Genomic DNA, 19,651 nt, shown 5'->3' with positions numbered 1-19,651 from the left:
ACAAGTCTCAGGCTCACCGCCCTTTTCCACACGCCGGAATCTTGGTCCCAGCACAAACACTTTGTGCATTCCCCGTAGGCCTGTGATTTGGAATACAGTTACAAAATTTAGTGTCTTAGGATCCCAATCCCTTCCTTTTTCCCCAACACATGGGGCATCCCATAATGATTCCTATTTACAGGAGACTCAGGCATATGGGCATGATTGGACTGTTCCCTGCCTGACATCATGCTAGAGCCAGGGACTGTGTGATAGAAATGCTCCTGCAGTATTGATCTTAGAAAACAGAATGTAGGGATTAGGGTCAATATTAGAGCCCCCAAAGCAAAAGTCAAATGAAATCTATGAATCCTGATTGTTGTGTTCTGACTTAAGACCATTTGGCTGTTTCCAAATATCTAATTCTTTGGGAGAAACACTGGTAGCCTCTGAACAATAGAGGTAGGTGATCAGGAGCCTTGTCTCCTCTCTCCACTCTCCTTCCCAGGGGCTGCACTGAAAGCAATTCTAAGACTGAACACATACAGACATTTATGGGCTCAATTTATGAGCCAGCTTGTACAGAAACCTACATATAACCTGAGTCCTTAAGCTTCAGTGATGCTGCAACCTTTCACGTTCTCTAGGAATCACAACTCTGAGCACAAAAGGCTCATGCAAGTCAAATGCAACCATTAAGCAGGAGGCAGGGACAGTTGGTCTTCCAGCTGGATTTAGTTAAGGACTGTACAAATTTCTACACAGAGGGCACCACTCCAAAGGAGTGGGACTGCCAGGTCTGCTGGATACTTATACTCCATTCATGCAAGGGTGGAGGTACCTTTGAAAACCTTCCAGCCACCTAGTATAATGGAGCCCCTTATTTCATCAAAGAAATATTATTTCTAATAGCCGATGTGCTGATCAATGGGCCTGCTACTCCTGATTCTGAGAGTGATATTTGAGGGCTTGCCTTGGCTGTTTCTGGAAAGTGGATTCCAAATTACGATCCTTTAGATACTAACTAACCATGGCTGGAGAGTGGATTCCACATTAGTGTCCTCCAAATGGTAACTAAAAGCCCTGGGGAATTTAGAGCAATGTTAACTTATGTACACACACACACACACACACACACACACACACACACACACCACTCTATACTCAAGGATTTTAAAGGAAATTACTGACAGTACAACCTATTGATAACAAAGACTGAAATTGCACTCTTGACCACTACTCACAGTCAAACGTGGGCATTATGCTTAAATCATACGTGCAAAGAAACCACACTTCCTGCATGTGCGACATTAAGAAAGTCATTTGACCTTTCTGAGTCCTAATTTCCAAATCTGCAAAATGAGGACAATAATGAGAGTGTGATTTACTTCCAAGAGTCATTGCAAGAACTCCCATGAGATGAGATGAGTAAAGCCGTAAAGAGCAAGGAATATAAGTGAAGGGTCATTAGTTGTTCTCATCTCCAAGTGAAGACATTCAGCAGGATGAGCAGGAGAGTCTGCAGGCTTCTTCATGGAAGATTATACTGCTAGGGGATCACAATGCATCATCAAAAGCTACACACCCAAAACAACCCCAAAGCCATATCTTTCTTCATAAATGAAAGCTCCTGGCTTTTGGTGGATGAAGGATGGAAGCCTTCCTGAGTCAAATGAAAACATTTTCTTTCATTGCTTCACACTGCACTGTGAACAAGACTCTTCCCTGACAATAAGCTTCCCTATCTTCAAGGCATCTGTTCCTCCATCACTGACAATCATTTCCAAACTTCTGAACTGTGAGCTCTCTTATCAACTTTTGGTTGTAGTAACAGAAAAAACCCTAGTAAAGTTGATTTAGTTTGAAAATGGATCATCTTGGACCCAGAAGTGCAGCAGCAGTGTGGTTGGACATCAAGACTCAAGCTCTGTCTGCTTCCTGCTCTGCCATCCTCAGGAATGGGTAAGTAAACGACAGCAGCATTCTACATGATGCAGTATCATTAGCCATTAAAGTTGTAATTGAGAAAGACCATGTGGCGTCATGGAAGAATACTAGAAGTACTAGGAGAAAGACCAAGAGGATAAAAGTGTGCATAAATATGATTAGACTTGTCTCAAATGAAAGACTGCTTCAGAAAATGTGGAAGGAAATGGACCAAAATGTTAACAAGGGCTATAGTTAGCTTTTCTGTTTCCCCCCCCCCCCCCACTTTTCAGTATTTCTGAAATTTTCTTTAGGGACTTTCAAAAGGAAAGAATCTTATTTTAAAAGTTAAAAAGAAAAAAAAAGTTAAAAGAGATAAAATAAAGAAGAAGTTGGAATATTTAGGTGTCCTTGGGAAATTCTTGGGGAATAGGTACTGCTTGGCTGTGGGTAATAGAGTTCTGTGTCATTATGACCCTGATTTAAAAGTGAGTAACTATTATTTCCATTTGTTGGATAGTTACACTATAATTAAGCTGACAGAGTGGAGTATGCTAAGGACTAATTAAATTTTTGACTGGTTCTGATAGAAAGCTCATTATTATACTATTTTATCAGGATACTGTTTCTTCCAGAGTTTCCCCACTTTCTTTTTAATGACTCATTTTGAAATAAATCAAAGTTACAGAAAAGTTGTCAGAACAGTATAAAAAATTTCCCTATTTCCTGCAATAGTTTAAATTTTACCACCTTTTCTCCATCATACATTCTCTCTATCTGTATATAATTGTTACATATTAATCTTTTTAAAGAATCATTTGTCAGGCAGCTACAGGAACCCCTAAATATTAGTGTGTTTTCTCCCCAAGACATGCTCCTACATAAACACTGTACCACCTTCTTTTTTTTTCTTTTTTTTTTGCGGTACACAGGCCTCTCACTCTTGTGGCCTCTCCCATTGCGGAGCACAGGCTCCGGACGCGCAGGCTCAGCGGCCATGGCTCACGGGCCTAGCCACTCCGCAGCATGTGGGATCTTCCCGGACCGGGGCACGAACCCGTGTCCCCTGCATCAGCAGGCAGACTCTCAACCACTGCGCCACCAGGGAAGCCCTGTACAACCCTCTTAATCAAGAAATTAACATCAATACATTAGAATCCAACCTACAGATCCCATTCAAATATTGCTACTTTCCCAATACCACCTCATTTCCTTTTTGGTCCATGATTCTGTCCAGGATCACATATTGCATGTTGTTGTCTTTTTAGTCTCCTCTAGTCTGGAAAAATTCCTCACCCTTTTCTTATCTCTTGTGCTCTTGATGTAGGGAGAATGAGGCATGATGTTTATTCATGACAGACTCAGGCCATGGATCCTCAACAGGAACAATGTTGCATTCAGCACACGCAGCGTCAACTCTTCCCACCACTGCAGAGCATCACCTTGATCATCCTTGTGTCTGCCAGGTCTCTCCACTGCAAAGCCACCATCACCTCCTTTGTCGTTGATTAGTATTTTGTGAAGATGCTCTCAGACTACAACTAATATCCTTTTTCCATCAAGTTCCACCCACAAACCACAGCATCTAGTAATGACTCCTGCCTGAATCACCATCCTTATGAGGGTTTCCAAAAGATAATGTTCTATTTCCATCATTCCCTTTACATGTATTAGTCAGCATTCTACTCTAGGGAAGACCTTTTTCTTTTCCTCCATTTATTCATTTATTTATATCAGCATGTACTCCTGAGTGCCTATTTCACTTAATGGGTTATAATCCGTTACTATCATAATTTATTTTGATGCTCAAATTTTCCAAGTTGTGACTAGTAGAAACTTCTCTAGTCTCAATCCTGTATCTTTTAGACACAACTCGATCATAATAAAATGCTGAAAAATCCCTCAGCAATTTTATTCTGGTTGTCTAGAAAAATGAAAAGTACTCATGTCATAGAGTATCAATTTTCCAGCATTCTTTTCTTTCATTTCTCAGGAAAAATTTTGTGGAAATGGGAGTTCATGATGATAAACTGTTGGATTTTCTAGCTTATACTTTAGAGATCTTGGTCACCAAAAGTTATTTCTCATTAATCTAAGATTTGGAGATATGGACCTTCTTGTTAAAGACCACTCCTATGGTTGACCAGCTGTCCACCCATAAGTAACCAGCCTGATGTGGCCTACAGGTCATTACAGGCCCATGCTGGAGCACATGACCAGCTCTGATGTTGGTGACATACACTGTGTCATTGCAGGGACATGCTCAGAAGATCCAACTCTTTCCCACCCCATAGTCCATGCCAAGTGTCCATACCTGACTGAGTATATGAGCAGCAGTCTCCTTTCAAAGATGAGTATCTCTCTTTTTAAATTTTATAGTGAAAATATGCCACATGCAAATAAACATACTACAGAAAGAATGTTGATCAAGGCTTGAGTTAACAATTTTTGAGTATCATCTGTGTCAAACATTGTTGTGGATGCTGGAGATAGACCAGGGGGAAAAAACAAAGTCCCTGTCTTTGTGGAGACTGAGATAGAAACTCACCATTAAAAAAATGAGGAAGTTAACATGGATTATGTGAACTGGTGACATGTGAAATGAGAAAACTACATGGAGTAAAGGGAACAAAGACTTTGGGTATGTGGAGGTGGGGGTTGTTGCTGTTAGAGCATTTTCAGAGAAAGTCCTGCTGATACAGTGCCATTTGAGAAGAGGCTGTGAGGAAATGAGAGATGGTCTTGTGGAAGAGTGTTCCACTCTGATCAACTAGGGTGAAGGGTGGAGGTGAGCACATCCATCACATGTCCAAGGAGAAAAAGAAGCCTGAGGGCTGGATGAATGGAGTGAGGGGAGAAGAGCTGGACATGGGATGAACGAGGTAACAGGGGATAGGGTAGAGAGTCTTAGAGGCCACTTTAAGGGCTTTGGCTTTTACTCAGAGTGAAGTGAGGCATCCTGAGAAAGCCTCAGAAAGAATACAAATGTAGCCCAACTTATATGCTTTAAAAGATTCTCTTTGGAAGTTATGTTGACAGTGGACTATCAGAGGACAAGAGCAGAAATTGAAACACCAATTAGGAACTATGATAATAATCCTAGAGAGAGGTGGTGGTGGCTTGGACCAGGGTGTTAATGGTGCAGGTGATAAGAAATGGTCAGATCCCACACTATTTTCAAGGTAGATGCAAAAGGCTTTGCTAATGCATTGGAGATGGGTTATGAGAGAAAGATAAGTCTTGGTATTTGTTTGCCTCAGCTGGAAGGATGAGTGGCTACTACTGAAAGGATGGAGTGGCTACTTCCTGAGATGGGAGTGTTGCGGGATAACCAGTTTGGTAGGTGGGCTCTGTCTGAGTGGAGTAAGTTTGAGATGCCTGTCAGACTTCCTAATGGAGAAAAGGCAGTTTAGCAGGGAGGTTGGGGTAGAGATACATATATCGATTTGAAGATACAGATACAGTTGAAGTTAAAAGCCATGAGACCAGATGGGTGTACCTAAGGAGTGGGTGCAGATAGAGGAAAAATAGAAGGGTCTAAGGCCATGCTTTGGAACATGCCAGCAGCTGAAGGTCACAAAGGTGAGAAGACAGCTCAGGAGACCATGCAAGGGTGGCCTGTGAGAGAGGAGAGAGCCAGAGGGTGCATGGAGATGAAGAGATGAGGGCATCTCAAGCAAGGAGCAGTGGGTTCCATCAAACCACATGATGGGTCGTCTGATAACAGCCAAGGATTCGACATTGGATTTAGCAAAATGGAGGTCACAGATGATCTTGACAAGGAGAATCTGTTGAGGAGGTGGAGACAAAGCCTGGATGGAGTGAGTATAAGGAGGGAGAGAAGGAAAGAGGAGAGAAAAATGGAGACAACAGGTATAAGCAACAAAACAAAATGTCAGAAACATTTTCCACCCCTTCCTCAACATGCTGTGAATAAGGTGAGATCCACTTGCTAACCAGCTCTAGGAATAACAAACAACTTTCCCAATCTCTGAAAGCCACAGGTTTCTCATGGGGCAAAAGGAAAAGCAAGTCTAAATCAGAGGAATGGCTGATGCTGCTAAAGTTTGGCACCTAGGATATAGAACAGGAATAGCCTGAAAAGAGGGACACTATTATTATCAGCTGAATTAAAAGCACAGCATTTTAAATGGTTATTAGGAAGACCACAGCAAGTCCTGCAATTCCCACATTGACTGATTACCTACAAATTCCTTTTTGATTTTGAAAACAAATGCTTAGTAAGTCTAGGCAGGATCTCTCCATTCTCATGACTGATCTGTCATTATTAAATGGAGCCATTCTGCAAGCTTTAGGCATGCCATCATTTGACTTTAAGACAGGCTGTCATTAGATCTGAGCTCTGCACATTTGATTTGGAGAGGAAAACCAGAACCTAACTGAAAATGCTGTATTTCCCACAGTATTGTGTCCTTACACTCAGCTGGAGCTGAAACGGAATGACATCCATCTGCTGAGATGCCTTCCATTTTTCTGAAATGGCATTAGCTACTGTCACTTGGATGTGAAAATGAACAACAGGGCAAAGCTTCACTAGACCTTCCAAAGACTTGTCTGACCCCACTAAAAGGAGGTCAGACCAAAGGGTCAAAATAGAGACAGAGAGGGAAAATACCCCATCATGCACAACTGGGGTTATATTCAGAGCTTTTTAAATGTAGTTCAGACACACCAGTTAACTTAGGGGAAGATAAATAATCTTGCTACTGTTGCTCTGTGTGGATGGAAGCATGACCCATGGCAACAGACTCGAGTGTCTCCCAAGAGCCCAGTCAGTGGCCAGCCCAGCCTGGAAGTCAGCTCGTGGTGTCCATGAACACCCAGCAGCACCCGGTAAAGCAGGAAGTTTTGTTAAACCAGCAGCTGCATCAAAGTATTGAGGAACTGAGATTTAAGTTAAAAAATGGGATTCAGAAATATTTGGGGTGAGCCTATGGCTGGCTTTCCCAGAACAACTAGTTTCCCTTTTGTCCTGGAGCAGTGATCACAGGGCCGACTTTCACTCTCTCGTCTGTCCCCACTTCCTGGAGCTCACCAGCACCAGGTGGGCAGTGATGATACGAGGACACAAGCCATGGTGCCCTTGGAGTCTGCTCTCTGAGGGCCAGTTGACCGTGAGTTGCTACCTCATGGCTGTGCTCACATAGCCAGGGTACCTCTTCAGAGCATCTCAGGGTGGTCCCTTTGTGTTACGTCTCAACCATAGGGCTTATTTTCTTGATTTCAACTGTTGATGCTTTTTCCTTTGTTTTGTTTCTTAGAAAAGATCTAGAGGTAAGGAGGAAGGATGTACTGCTAGCTGTACATGAAAAGTACAGCTAGTGGTACTTGCTTGCTTTCTAGGCATCCTAGTCTTTCCCCCAGTGTGCAGCCCGTGTCAGTTGGAGTTTAAGCTCATCACAGTCAGAGATACACCTTGGGCTTCCCTTCTGGTGCTAACAGAATCCTGGCTATGGAGCCACTCAGTCGGGGATGGGTTGACCAATTAATCATATAACATCTCCATCTGTATAAATTTTCAAGAATTCTCCCAGTAATCATTTTCATGAAATATGTCCGATACTATCTCTTGCCTTACCCCCACTTTTGGGTATTTCTAATAGCATGCAAAATAAACATAAGCCATCTCATTACAAAGTTATGTGATGAGGTTTAGCAGAAATGGCCCCATCATGTTGTATGCAGCATTCAGAGGACAGGCTACACTGAGTACTACCACCAAGCTCAGTCCTCAAACCCATCAATTTCTGTATTTCCAGTGGGGCCATTTGTTTCCTGGTCTTCTGGAAATCTATGGGTTGTGCAGTTGGCACAAGCTCCTGTTGATTTGTTCTCCAGTCACTGGCTTCATTTCGTGAGTCATTTCCAAGACCCTGGAAGAGGAGGGGGACGTTCTCCTTGCTGTCACGTCCTATTTCTCAAGCACTGCCCAGCAGCGGCTTCTGCCCAAAGGCAGGGCTCTCAGGATCTCTTGTCCCCCTACTTCCTAAACTCCAGAACCTCAGTTTTGTTGGGGTCGACATCATGCTCAGCCTAAAACAGTATTTATTTCCCACACTTCTTCACAGATGAGAGTGGCCATGTCTGAATCTGGCCAACAAGATGTAAGTGGAAGTTTTCAGACTGTCTCCTGTCATGTAGCCTTTGCCCTCTCCTCCTTCCTTGAGGGAATAAAGACCATGGTAGTGTTTCAGCCATCTTGTGCTCTCTGTCCACATTCTGGAGCCGTGTTATTACCCTAGATAATCTAGAAAAACAAAACATATAACTTGACCCTTGACCTGCATTTGAGTGTTTGAGTGTCTGTTACTAGGATCTGAATGAAGCTGCTAAGAGACGCAGGCCATGTTCCATGCAAGACAACCCATCTGGCACACGTCCCCCTTCAGTCCTGCTCTGGAGGGGTTGGACCATACTGCTTTGACCACCTGGGCAGTCCCCTGGCCCTTGATGCTCTGGGACCCCTGGGCCCATTCACGTGCAGTTGCAGGAACCAGGGCATGTTCTGCCCCTTCTGAGAGAGGTTCGAAGCTGCCTGGGGACAGCACGCAGGCTACCAAGGTTTCCTGGTTGCAGCTCAGGCCTGCAGGACCCACAGCTGCGAGTCTGCAGGCAGGCACAAGGTGTCACTCCTGGCAGGCTCTCCCTCTCACTACCAGTGACTTCCTGGCATCCCTTTTCTAGAGGACAAGGCTTATAATTAAGGTTCAGAAGTATTTATTGCCTGGACATCTGGTAAAATCAGGAGAGCCTCCAAAGGTCTAGGTGCAAGTTCCCCTCCCCACTCTGCTCCCCCCACAGATGAGGTCCCCTCTGCCAAACAGCCTTCTTATCAAACAGGGAGGTGCACATCCTATTTATCTCTGAATAGCAGGTTTTAGTTCCCCGCCAACCTGCAGAATTATTCAAACAAGACAATCACAACCTCCCACTGGAATCAGGGTGACCCACCCTCTTGTTACTACAAAGCCTGCCTCCTGTGGCCCTGTTGGTTCACTCTGTTCCCCAGTGAGGCCCTGTGTGGCTCTGGGGGCAGTGGAGTCCTCCTCCCCCAGGCTGGGAGTACGTGTGACTAATAACGACTGTCCATCTCATTGCCCAGGGTCGAGTGCCATGTGTCTGGTCATCCTCCTAATTCTAGGATAGGAATCCCCCTCTTCAACGGGGTGGAGAGTAGATGATTAAAACAGAATTCCCTTCAGCTCCCCATGGGCAGGGAAAGCCTCTCCCACCACTGCTGTTCCCCCAGCCAGTGACTCGCTGTCTCTTATGTGAAGGGAGAGGTCCGTGTCAGTGGCAACAGTGCAGCCCTGCTCCCTCTCCTGAGTCACCCAGAGGCTGGGAGCTGGCTGACAGCTCACCACAGAATGTGGTGAATGTGGCACCATCTGCTTTTAGTTGTACCGGTAAAAGCCCCGCTCAACGAGCTCCTCCAAAGCTAGAAAAAGAGCTGAAAGTGGACAAAAGCTATGCAAGACAGGACTGAAATGTGACATGAGAGCGGCCACATTCAAGTTGCCCCTCCCCCTCATTTTCTTCTTTTGTAAAACTATCAAGCAAATCAAATCTTCCATTTGAAAGAGAAAGGAAAAAGAAAGAATGAGGGAAGAGTAAAGAGGGAAATGGTACGTTAAAGGTCACCTGTTTTCTCCTGTTCATTAGCCACAGATCAGACAGTTGACAATATGACCATTTCCAAACTTAAAGAGCCATCTTTGCATTGTTAAAAGGCTGGTCACAGACCTGGTTTGGAATTTTCACCATTCAAGCCATTATCTGTGTGTCAGCAGAGCTGTCAATTACAGTCATAGTCATCATTTTGATCCCCAAGCCTAATTTGGAAGACACAAAAAACACAAAGTGCTAGGAATCCCGAATTAGGCTCCCCTGGACAGGCAGCCCCTATGAAACAACTGTGGACAGGAACGAAAGTCATCCATCCGGAAACATCTTTGTTCCTTGTTGGTGGCCATCAGCGCCTCTTTACTGTCTGTTTGTGACCACAGAGCTAGCCTCCCCCACCCAGCCCCACTGTAGATCTAGCCCCAGAGCACTCATCATCCTTAGAATAACAGTGAGCCAACCCGATGGTGATTAGCAGGTAAGGGGACCTCACTGAGCATTTTGTTGGGAGAAAGCAAAGAGGATTTTTATCTTACGCACCTTATAGCAAAGATTCTGTTCTCTTCACCATCCCCTTCTCACTGTTAGCTCCCTCACTGTTTCTAGAATCACCTCTATGGTCCAGAACCACGGAGTCCTGGATCTTCCCGGCCATTAATACACATGTACAATTAGCCTTTTGTCTTAAGATCAGTGGCAGGTTACCAGCTCTCTACCCTGCTCCCCTGGGAGGACTCCCGTGTCCAGGCAGCTCATCTACAGTGTCTGTGTGACAATAAGAGGGGTGATAGGAGAGGGGGAAGGCCGGCCCCACAGAGCCAATGTCAGACTGTCTATTTTATGACATACACACAGGCCATACCCCTCGGTTTCTAATTGAAATGTTGTCCTGCATGCCCCTCTTGTTACATTTTTCCCACACACAAGAAAATTGGCCCATAAGGCTTTTGGGTAATTGTCTCCCTGCTGCTTCTGCCCCTCAGTTGTGTCTCAGCCCAACACACACAGTTTCTGTCTGTCCTCATGTCTTCTCTTTCTTCAGAAAACATTCATGATAAGGTTCCCTGGGACTTGTCTAGCAATTTTGTCCTTAGCCAACCCAGCTTGGGCCCACGGGTTGTACAGCCATTTCTCCCCAGCTAAGGAGACTCATAAGATTTAACACAAAGTATCTGGGGAGTGACATAGCTAAGTATTTGAATAAAACAGAGTGTTGAAATAAAGGGAATCCCCTGTTCTTCTGAAGAGGAGTCACCCAAAGACATGCCACATCCAACTGTAAACCATCAGGATAGTCCACGAGGTGCAAGGGACCCACACAATTATCGTCAGGCCTCTGGGAGTGAGACTGAGCTACAGGAAGGGAGCAATGGGTGGAAAATACATCTTCATGCCATGAACCCTGCCCAGGGCTGCTGTGGGTGGGAGACCGTCCCCTTGTCACTGAAGTTCCTGCTAGAAAGCAGTAGCATGGCCACCCTCTTTATAAGCCCCTAAGCACATGGAGAGTGTGGGTTTTTTTTTTCAATGTCTTTATTGGAGTATAATTGCTTTACAATGGTGTGTTAGTTTCTGCTTTATAACAAAATGAATCAGTTATACATATATCCCCATATCTCCTCCCTCTTGCATCTCCCTCCCTCCGATCCTCCCTATCCCACCCCTCTAGGTGGTCACAAAGCACCGAGCTGATCTCCCTGCGCTATGCGGCTGCTTCCCACTAGCTATCTATTTTGCATTTGATAGTGTATATATGTCCATGCCATTCTCACACTTTGTCGCAGCTTACCCTTCCCCCTCTCCAGGTCCTCAAGTACATTCTATAGTAGGTCTGTGTCTTTATTACCATCTTGCCCCTAGGTTCTTCATGACTTTTTTTTTTTTATTATTCCATATATATGTGTTAGCATATGGTATTTGTTTTTCTCTTTCTGGCTTACTTCACTCTGTATGACAGACTCTAGATCCATCCACCTCACCACAAATAACTCAATTTCGTTTCTTTTTATGGCTGAATAATATTCCATTCTATATATGTGCCACATCTTCTTTATCCATTCATCGGTCAATGGACACTTAGGTTGCTTCCATGTCCTGGCTATTGTAAATAGAGCTGCAATGAATATTGTGGTATATGACTCTTTTTGAATTATGGTTTTCTCAGGGTATATGCCCAGTAGTGGGATTGCTGGGTCATATGGTAGTTCTATTTTTAGTTTTTTAAGGAACTTCAGTATTGTTCTCCAGAGTGGCTGTATCAATTTACATTCCCACCAACAGGGCAAGAGGGTTCCCTTTTCTCCACACCCTCTCCAGCATTTATTGTTTGTAGATTTTTTGATGATGGCCATTCTGACCGGTGTGAGATGATATCTCATTGTAGTTTTGATTTGCATTTCTCTAATGATTAATGATGTTGAGCATTATTTCATGTGTTTGTTGGCAATCTGTATGAGTGTGGTGGTTTGATCTCAAATATGTGTCAGGGTCACCAAGAGAGCTATTCCTCTAGGTATTGATTCTCAACAGCCTCTAAAGCCATCAAACAAAGACACAGGCAGACACGATGTGCCTCCTGCCAGGAGGACACACCCTACTATGAGTTATTCTAGATAAATGTTTGAACCTGAAGGAGATGAAGACTCTAGGTCCAGGTGTCAATTTACTGGAAGCACATGGGATGGAGAAACATAAATGACAACTTCTGGATGCAAAATTTAAAAGAAAGCAAAATTTAAATTGAAAACTCTAAGGGATAAATGAACTGTTGACTCAACAAATGAAATGCAGAGAAAGAAAGAGAGATCTTTAAATTAGCATTATGGAGCCTCATTAGGATTTTGATTCAACAAACTGACAAAATGCCATTTATGAGACAATTGGAGAACTTTGAACACTGATGAGGTGTTGATGGTATTAAGGAATTATTGCTAAGATTTTTAGTGTGATAATGGTACTTTGGTTGTGTCTTTTAAAAAATTGTCTTTGCATTTAAACACATCTATCTCTCTATACACTTACACACAGTCACATACACACACACATACATATGCACTCATGCACTTACACACTCAGACTCACACGCTCTCTTCACACATGCTAACACACTCTTTGATACACACTTAAACAAGCACACTCACACACATATACATTCTCACACACACTCTCACACACACCACACACCTCCTTATGTACACAAAATACACATACACACCCATGCACTCATGCAGTTAAATGCAGACACTCACATGTACACACACACATTCACACAACTCACACTCTCATACACATTCACACACTCACACATGTACACTCACTTTCACACACTAGTACACTCTCAGATGCTCCCATTCACACACTCATATTCATGCATGCACACCCTCACACACATGCACACATACCACACACCTCCTTATGCACACAAAATACACATACACACTCATGCACTCATGCAGTTAAATGCAGACACTCACATGCACACACACACATTCACACAACTCACACTCTCATACCCATTCACACACTCACACATGTACACTCACTTTCACACACTAGTACACTCTCAGATACTCCCATTTCCACACTCACATTCATGCACACACAACTTCTTTCACATATATACACACCACACACTCACACATGAGCACACAGCATATTTACTTCCCCCACACACTTGCTCTCACTCACACACACCCACACACTCACTCACACACAAAGATAAACACACTCTCACACCCACGCACACCCCACCTCCCACCCACACCCAGTTCCTGCCCAGCCATCGCCTGTGTTTAAGGTTGAAACATGGCAGGAACAGCCCCTCTATTACAGATGTGAAGACAAAGCCTGGGAGGTCTCCTGGGGGTCCCACTGGCAAGCCGCCACCCTGGACCCTGACCCTGGGCCAGTACCCTTCCTCCTCAGCTTCTCCCAGCTCGACTGGCCAGGCTAGATCCTAAAGGAAATGTTAAGAAAAGGAAATGACTGTCCATCCGGTTGAACTCGCCTGCTGGCCTTTTTGGCTGCTCCGAATCCTACCTTCCGGTCTCAGATTTTGCCTCCTGGGATTTCTTCCTTTTTGCTCAATATTTTCTGCATGGTGACCTGAATTTCATCATGTCAGGCTCAGAGGGCTCTGGCCCCAAATACTAGAAGAGAAACAGAGTGAAAAAACAACAAGAGCCTGGGAATTACTGTGGAATAATTAAAAGACAGTCCTGAAACCCTGAGAGTGAGAATCAGAGAAAGACACAGTGAGAGAGCACAAAACAGGAGTCCCCTGGTTGCACTGAAACCATCTCAGAAGATGGGAAATAACTGTCACACTGTGGGGAGGGCGAGAGGGGAGAAAAGGAGGCTGGGTTGAAGGAAGAGTTGGCAATGTGAGATTCAGCTCTTTGGAGAGTGTGAAAGTGGGGATCCACATGGCTAAGGAAACACACATTGTTAGTCTTGCCCCAAAATCTCCAGGAAGAAGAAAAAGAAAAAGAAAAAATAGTACCTAAGAGTATTCTATGAAAGTAGAGATTTTCTTTCTGTACAATTATAATAAAAATAATTTCTTGAATCAAAAGGCCCAAAGATTTTCCTTAATGTTTCACTGACTATACCGTACACATATACATTTGCACACATGCATGCACACTCTCCCACCATAGGTGACCTCACAGAAGGAAGAATCACAACTACTGCCAGTAGTACTGCTGGATCTAAGACAATTGAGAAGCCAGCCAGCCTTGGTCCTGACCCCTTCTTGTGCCCTTACTTCTTTACATGCTCCTCTACACTTCCCCAGGACTCTTGTTTCCTGCCCACTTCTTGTTTTCTAAATATGAGATGTTCCCAGTTTTCAAACCTCTCTTTGTTCTGATCCAACTTGGAGTATTCTTGTTTTTCCATTCTGCTGTACCAAGAATAGTGTGTCTTCATAGTTAGCACCAAGGACTCGACGTCATTTTTGAGAATGGTGGCAAGTGAATGGAAGTCAAAGCAAGCAGATCTCATTAAAGAGGATAAAAATGGAAAGTGTGATACATGTGCTTATGCTGCCCATGTGAACACTGAATGAACCGTCATGCTAAAATTTACAGGGATACACATGTGTATGTGGTGTGTATGCAGGTAACATTATGTGTGCTATAACACACATCCACTCTTCCAAAGGCACATGCAGAATGTGTGACTTCACATGGCTTGGTCCCCCACCTTCCCCTATGCACTGAAAGGTCTTCAGCTGATCTGGGTCCCTCCTTGGCCACACCAGGACCCAGCAGTATGGCAAGTGGCCCAGGTGACATCCAGAGTAACCAAAATCTCCCTCAACACAGAACAGCACCATTGAGACATCATCCAAGTGGGACACACTAGGAAACAGCTCCTCCAGGCCCACAATGAAAGGCATATAAAGAAGGAGTCTCCCCTTTTCTTTCAGTGAGTGAGGCTTCACTTTTCTGCTTCTCCTGGATCATTTGGGGTGATGCCCAAGTGGAGATGAGAGGAAATAAGTCTTTACTCTGCCACTGAAAATTGCTCCAATTATTTTTAATGGCTGCATTGAGTTCTATTATGTGGGTGTACCATTATTTATTTATCCCTGCTAATGGATATCTGGGTTTCCAGGCTGTACCCATTGTCTCCTTGTCATTTAGTTGTTATTAACTGGTCCACTCTCTCTTCGTGGATGTGCGTGTTTATATGCTCACGCATGCCTTTCACCAGCAACTACCACTATCTCTAGTTTATGAATTGCTAAGCAATGGTACCCATCCTTATTATTTATTTCTTTCAATTCTTTTTTTTTAAGATCTTCCTTGTATGTATAATGTATGCAGTAGAGAAATCTGGCATTAAGAAAAGCAAACCTTTCCTTTAGACTTCTTCAAGACCTGTTTATTCCTGAAAAAGGGTTTCAACAATTTTTTCATACAGAAAATTTTCATTTCCCCACTTCTTACTACAGGAGTGAAGGTTATTATCATTCCTTCATTGCACAAACAAGAAAGAAATAGTTCTTTTGCCTTCTATTCATCAACTTCAACACTTTATTTCTTCCAAATATGTGACTTCTGCAGGTTTTATTCTTTCCTAATGACATAGGCTGGTCTAAGAAATGTTCTGCTCTCATAACAAATTAACACCCCCATAGAAATGAGTACCCATTCTGCCATCCCCTTGGGAGGAGCAAATGTACAGTCTCTCCTCCCATTTGTCCCCCCAAAAACCCTATGAGGTACCCTCCTTAGTCCTTTGTCACAGGCACACACAAACATGCAGGCTCACCTTTATGCCTGCCCAATCTGCCCTTGCCCTTCTCAGAAGCCCTCTTCAGTCTGCTTAGGCCCTGACAGCCTGACCAGGCAGCTCTGTGCACGGACTCCTTCCCAGTGCTCAGAGTTCACACTATGAGTAGAGTAACTTTTTAGAGAGCAACCTAGGGACACAGCCATATCAGACCAAAAAATACTCCATATAACATAATAGTTATTCACATCTATGAATTTAACATGTTATAAAATATAAGTATTTATTTGAAATTATATATTATTTTGTATTTTTTATTGTTGTTACATAAATTCTATCGTTTAAACAAAACAGCAATAAGACTAGTTAACAGTGGCAACTAGTAGTATTTAATAGTAAGACTGATTAAATAAATAATGTGTATGACAAAAAATAGAGGGATATTTTTATAATGCTGTTTCCTGTCCTCTAACACAGTAATTTGTTTTACTCTTTTTAACACATTGTTGAAGATTTAAATTCTATAAGCTATATTATTGTGTAGTCTTAAGACCCATAAAAGTAAGAGTTTTAAAAAGAAGAGTTAAACTGATATTACCTACATTTCAGTTTAAAAAGTCATGATGTGGGAGATCAGCCAAGATGGAGAGTGGAAAGACCCTGAGCTCACCTCTTCTCACAGGCACACCAAAATTACAACTATTTACAGAACAACCATTGATGAAAAAGACCAGAACCTACCAGAAAAGCTCTTCTACAATTAAAGATATAAAGAGGAACCACAATGAGATGTTTAGGAGGGCTGGACTCACAATAAAAGTCTCCCAGGTGGGAGACCCACGAATGGGAAAATAATTACTATTGCAGAGGTTCTCCCAAAGGAATGAGTGGTCTGAGCCCAACATTGGGCTCCCAGCCCAGAGGTCCAGCACTGGGAAAACAACCCCCCAGAACATTTGGCTTTTAAGGTCAGTGGGGCTTACTTTCAGGAGTCCCAGAAGGCTGGGGGAAATGGAGACTCCATTCTTAAAGGGAGCACACAAAATCTCACAGGCTCAGGGATGCAGGGCAGAAGCAGAATTTGAAAGGAGCCTGGGTCAGACCTACCTGCTGATCTTGGAGAGTCTTTTGGAGAGGCAGGTGACAACTGCAGCTCACCCTGGGGACATGGACACTAACAGCAGTGGTTTTGGGGAGCTCTTTCTACCATGAGGACACTGGTGTCGGCAAGCATCATTATGGAATCCTCCTTCTAGCTTATTAACCTCAGGACCCAGCCCCACCTCTGCCCAACAGCCTGTAGCCACAGTACTAGAACACATCAGGCCAAGCAACTAACTGGGTTGGTACACAGCTCCACCTACCTGCAGACAGGTTGCCTTAAGACCCCCTGAACCCACAGACACCCCTGGACACAGCCCTGCCCACCAGAGGGCCCAGGACCTGGCTCCACATAGCAGTACACAGGCACTGGAACTGGGATCCACAAGGCCCTGCAGCTAGAGACCCCAGGACCCAGATACACATACCGGTGAGCAGGAACCAGACCCAGAACCCCTAGCTCCACTCATCACTGAGCCTGTTTTAGCCTCAGGACCAGCCTACCCCACCAGCAAGCAGACACCAGCTGCAGGACATTTGCAGCACCACAGCGTGTGGACCCAGACAACCCACCAGCAGGTCAGATCCTGACCTGGGACTGGGTGGGTCCCAACCTTACACACTAGCAGGCCAACACAAGCTCCAGGACACCATGCACCCTACAGCCAGCTATGTCAGGAATTGGGCCCACCCTCCAGCAGGGAACCCTGGGCCCTGCAGCCAGACCCCAGGACCTAGCTCTGACTGCCAGAGAGACAGCTCTAGCCCCAGGACTGGGCTATACCCACCAGTGCATGGGCACCAGCCCCAGGGTCTCCTATACCCTGACTCCACCCACCAGTAAGCCTGCACTAGCCCTATGGCTCCCCAGCATTCTGCAGCCAGCTCTCTCATGACCCAGCCCCTCCAAACAGCAGCCAGCAACTGGCAGGGTCTGGAAACCAACCAGACATGGGACCAACAAAGCCCACCTGACCACCCACCATAGTTAGCCTGTCACAAGAGAAGGACCCATGCAGCCCATATAGGGGTCACCCCTAGAGCATTTGGCTCTGGTGACCAGAGGGGAGTGTACTGTTGGGACACATAGGACATCTTTTACAAAAGGCCATTTCTCCAAGGTTGGGAAATGTAACCATTCTACCATCCATGTGGAAATAAAAACAGCAAGTTAGGCAAAATGAGGTGACAAAGGAACATGTTCCAGACAAAGGAACAAAACAAAACCCCAGAAGAAGAACAAAGTGAAGTGGAAATAGGCAATCTACTCAAGAAAGAGTTTGGGGTAATGATCATAAAGATAATCAAAGAACTCAGAAGAATGGATACACAGAGTGATAAGTCAGAAGTTTTTAACAGAGAATTAGAAAATATGAAGAACAATCAAACAGAGATGAAGAATATAAAAACTGAAATGAGATACACTAGAAGGAACCAACAGTAGACTAAATGATCAATGGAATGGATCAGTGAGCTGGAAGATAGAGTAGTGGAAATAACTGATGCTGAACATCAGGAAAAAAACATGAAAGGAGCATTTAAGAGACCTTTGGGACAACATCAAGCACACTAATATTCTCATTATAGGGATTCTGGAAGGAGAAGAGAGAGAGAAAGAGGCCAAGAACATATTTGAATACATAATAGCTGAAAACTTCTTTAACCTGGAAGAGGAAACAGACATCCAAGTCCAGGAAGTACAGAGAGTCTCAGACAGGATTAACCCAAAGAGAAACACACCAAGATGCATTGTAGTTATAATGGCAAAAATTGAAGGTAAAAGAGAATATTAAAAGCAGCAAGGGAAAAGCAACAAATAACATACAAGGCAACTCCCATAAGGATATCAGCTGACTCTGCAGGCCAGAGGAGTGGCACGATATATTTAAAATGATGAAAGGGAAAACTTACAACCAGGAATGCTCTAACAGGCAAGGCTCTCATTCAGATTTGATGAAGAAGTCAAAAGTTTTACGGACAAGGAAAAGCTAAAAGAGTTCAGTACTACCAAAACAGTTTTACAACAAACGTTAAAGGAACTCCTTTAAGTAAAAAAGAAAAGGCCACAATTAGAAACATGAAAATTATGAAAGAAAAAAGCTCATCAGTAAAGGCAAACATACAGTAAAGGTAAAAAATCATACATGCACAAAGCTAGTATAGGAAGGTTAAAAGATAAAGGTAGCAAAGTCGTCTATATCCACATAAATAGTTAAGGGATACACAAAACAGTAATCATGAGGGAAGGAGAGTACAAAGTGAGGGTTGTTAAAATGCATTTGAAATTGAGATTATCAACATAAAACATTCATATATATATACATAGATTACTATATAGAAACTTCATGGTAACCACAAACCAAAAATCTATGATAGATAAAACAAAAAAGAGAAAGGAATTCAAACACAACACTAAAGATAGTCATCAAATCACAAGAGAACAAAAGAAGAAGAAAGGAACAAAAAAGAACTACAAAAACAACCCCAAAGCACTTAACAAAATGGCAATAAGGGCATACATATTACTAATTACTTTAAATGTAAATGGACTAAGGGCTCTAACCAAAAGACATATAGGACTGCATAGATACAAAAATAAGGCTGCCTACAAGAGATGCACTTCAGATCTAAAGGCACACACAGACTAAAAGTGAGGTGATGCAAAAAGGTATTCCATAAAAATGGAAATCAGAGGAAAACCAAGGTAGCAATACTTATATCAGACAAAGTAGACTTTAAAACAAAAACTGCTACAAGAGAC

The sequence above is a fragment of the Grampus griseus genome (assembly GCF_964374135.1).
Source record: "Grampus griseus genome assembly, chromosome: 6".
NCBI lineage: Eukaryota > Metazoa > Chordata > Mammalia > Artiodactyla > Delphinidae > Grampus > Grampus griseus.
Note: the sequence above shows the minus strand (reverse complement) of the source record.